The 3,789-nt window shown below is 48.0% G+C and overlaps 1 pseudogene; it reads left to right on the plus strand.

Annotated features, from left to right (window-relative positions):
• Positions 1-1,047: 1,047 nt before the first annotated feature.
• LOC100587671 lies at positions 1,048-1,650 on the plus strand (annotated as a pseudogene).
• Positions 1,651-3,789: the final 2,139 nt, after the last annotated feature.

A 3,789-nucleotide genomic window follows, 5' to 3' on the forward strand; every position in this document is an offset into this window, starting at 1 on the left:
GTAGCTGGGACCACAGGCGCATGCCATCATGCCCAGTAACTTTTTGTATTTTTTTGTAGAGACAGGGTTTCATCATATTGCCCAGGCTTGTCTCAAACTCCTGTGACCAAGCGGTCCTCCCACCTCGTCCTCCCAAAGTACTGGGATTACAGGCGTGAGCCACTGAGCATTTTTTGTTTGTTTGTTTGTTTGTTTGTTTGTTTGTTTTTGAGACGGAGTTTCGCTCTTGTCGCCCAGGCTGGAGTGCAATGGCACACTCTCCGGCTCACCGCAACCTCTGCCTCCTGGGTTCAAGTGATTCTCCCGCCTCAGCCTCCCGATTAGCTGGGATTACAGGCACCACACCCAGCTAATTTTGTATTTTTAGTAGAGACTGGGTTTCTCCATGTTGGTCAGGGTGGTCTTGAACTCCCGACCTCAGGTGATCCGCCCGCCTCAGCCTCCCAAAGTGCTGGGATTACAGGCATGAGCCACCGCGCCCGGCGCCACTGAGCATTTTTAAAAGTCAGTGCTGGGGCTGGCCGCGGTGGCTCACACCTGTAATCCCAGTACTTTGGGAGGCCAAGGCAGTCAGATCACCTGAGGTCAGGAGTTCAAGACCAGCCTGGCCAACAAGGTGAAACCCTGTCTCTACTAAAAATACAAAAATTAGCTGGGCATGGTGACACGCGCCTATAATCCCAGCTATTTGGGAGGCTGAGGCAGAAGAATTGCTTGAACTCGGGAGGTGGAGGTTGCAGTGAGCCCAGATGGCACCATTGCACTCTGGCCTGGGTAACAGAGCGAGACTATGTCTCAACAAAAAATAATAATAATTAAAAAAAAGTCAGTGCTGGGTGCATAGGATACTGAGTAACTATTCCTTTTCATGGCTTGGTTGTGAATTTCTTGGATCTCCCTCTGTGACCTTGGGCAAGTTGTGTAGCTCCTCTGAGCCTTCAGTTCCTTATCTGTCAAAGGAGAACAAATTCCAACCTCATTGTGAGAACTCAAGGGGGTGATGTGTGTAAAACTTTGAATTCGAAGTTCTCATGAGTTCTCCCAGAAGCCACCGCTCTTTCTCTTTCTCTAAGCAGCCTGAGGTAATCTGTGAAAATGGTTCGCTATTCACTTGACCCAGAGAACCCCACAAAATCATGCAAATCAAGAGGTTCCAATCTTCGTGTTCACTTTAAGAACACTCGTGAAACTGCCGAGGCCATCATGGATATGCATGTACGAAAAGCCACGAAGTATCTGAAAGATGTCACTTTACAGAAACAGTGCATACCATTCCGACATTACAACGGTAGAGTTGGCAGGTGTACCCAGGCCAAGCAGTGGGGCTGGACACAAGATTGGTGGCCCAAAAAGAGTGCTGAATTTTTGCTGCACATGCTTAAAAATGCAGAGAGTAATGCTGAATTTAAGGGTTTCAATGTAGATTCTCTGGTCATTGAGGATATCCAAGTGAACAAAGCACCTAAGATGCGCCGCTGGACCTACAGGGCTCATGGTCGGATTAACCCATACATGAGCTCTCCCTGCCACATCAAGATGGTCCTTACTGAAAAGGAACAGATTCTTCCTAAACCAGAAGAGGAGGTTGCCCAGAAGAAAAAGGTATCCCAGAAGAAACTGAAGAAACAAAAACTTATGGCACGAAAGTAAGTTCAGCATTAAAATACATGCAATTAAAAGGGGAAAAAAAAGCTTTGAATTTTCCCTAGAACTCAATAAGGCTCAGAGAAAGGGAAGTGTAGAGGTGAGCTGGGTGCCTGGTGCTCAGGCCCCAGGCTGGGTGATTCCACAAGGCAGTCTGTTGTTCTTTATCACAACCCAGGGAAGTGGGAACTGTCACTCCTTTCACAAGCTCACCCCCTAAGGCTCAGAGGCCTTTACCTGTCAGCAGGGCTCTTTCATGTCCCAGCCAGGAGCTGGATCTGGACACTGCAGTGACACTCTTGACAGGGGAGGAAGGAGGTAAGACAGGCGAATGGATAGAACAGAGGAGGGTCTCCAAGATCATAAAGACACTGCGAGTCGAGGGGTAAATGAACATTTGAGAGAGGACCTAGAAGGCCGGTTGCAAGAAGACCAGATTCAAGAAGAAGTCTTGAGACCAGGAGCAGTGGCTCACGCCTACAATTCCAGCATTTTGGGAGGCCGAAGAGGGAGGATCACTTGAGCCCAGAAGTTTAAGAGCAGCCAGGGCAACACAGAGAGACTCCATCTCTATCTACAAAAGTAAAAATAAAATAAAATAAAATGAAATAAAATAAAAATTAGCCATTTGTGGTGGTGCACACCTGTGGTCCCAGCTACTTGGGAGGCTGAGGTGGGAGGATTGCTTTAGCTCAGGAGGTCGAGGCTGCAGTGAGCTGTGATTGTGCCACTGCATTCCAGCCTAGGTGACAGAGTGAGACCCTGTCTCAAAAAAAAAAAAAGCTTTGAAACTGGAAGGAAGCCTGGAAAACAATCACTCCAACACAACCAATTTACAAATGAGGAGCCTGGGGCACAGAGAGGGAGAGTGGCAAAAGCAGGGCTAGAAACCAAGTTTCCTGACTCCTAGTGTGTTCATTCTGGAGTTGCATCCTTTGGGTGGTGGCTGAGGGCCAGAAGGAAGGTCCATGGACAGCCTAGAGCTTCAAACAGAAACAGAAAGTCTTTAGGGAGGTCAGAATTCCCAGAAAACTGGGAATTGGGACAAACTGAAAACTGAATTATCTTGCTGACCTGCCTCTGGGAAGGTCATGTCATAACCATTTTTCTTTTTCTTTTCTTTTTGGCAGGGGAATGGAGTCTCGCTCTTGTTGCCCAGGCTGGAGTGCAATGGCATGATCTTGGCTTACTGCAACCTCCGCCTCCCGGGTTCAAGGGATTCTCCTGCCTCAGCCTCCTCAGTAGCTGGGATTACAAGCGTGCACCGCCACGCCCAGCAAATTTTTGTATTTTTAGTAGAGACGGGGTTTCACCATGTTGTCTAGGCTGGTCATGAACTCCTGACCTCAGGTGATTTGCCCGCCTCGGCCACCCAAATTGCTGGGATTACAGGCGTGAGCCACTGCACCAGGCCGTCATAACCATTTTTCTGTCACAAAAGTTGCACTGATTGTCAGCTTGCTAATGAAAACAATAGAAAACCTTGACCAACAGCCTTACTGTTCCTCCCTACAACTGGCTTGCTCCCCGTCTCCTCTGCTCTGTCAGATGAGCCTTTCCAGAGCAAGCCTCCACCCATCTCACACACACACCCTGCTTGGTGGCTCTCTATTGTTGTTTCTTTCCTTTTCTTTCTGTCTTTTTTTTAAGAAATAAATAAAGACAGGGTCTTGCTGTGTTGCCCAGGCTGGTCTCTAATTCCTGGACTCAAGCAATCCTCCCACCTCAGCCTCCTAATGTGCTGGGATTACAGGCATGAGCCATTGTATTTGGTCCCTATTGGCTCTTTTTTCTTCTTTTTTTTTTTTTTTTTTTTTTTTTTTTTTTTTTTTTTTTGAGACAGAGTTTTACTCTGTTGCCCAGGCTGCAGTGCAGTGGTGCGATCTCGGCTCACTGCAACCTCTGCCTCCCAGGTTCAAGGGATTCTTGTGCCTCACCCGCCCAAGCAGCTGGGACTACAGGCACACAACACCATGCCTGGCTAATTTTTGTATTTTTAGTAGAGATGAGTTTTCGCCAGATTGGCCAGGCCAGTCTCAAACTCCTGGCCTCAAGTGATCCACCTGCCTCGGCCTCCCAAAGTGCTGGGATTACAGGCGTGAGCCACTGTGCCCGGCCTATTAACACTTTATCATACTTGTTTCA

The sequence above is a fragment of the Nomascus leucogenys genome, chromosome 4 (genome assembly GCF_006542625.1).
Source record: "Nomascus leucogenys isolate Asia chromosome 4, Asia_NLE_v1, whole genome shotgun sequence".
In the NCBI taxonomy this organism is placed as follows: domain Eukaryota; kingdom Metazoa; phylum Chordata; class Mammalia; order Primates; family Hylobatidae; genus Nomascus; species Nomascus leucogenys.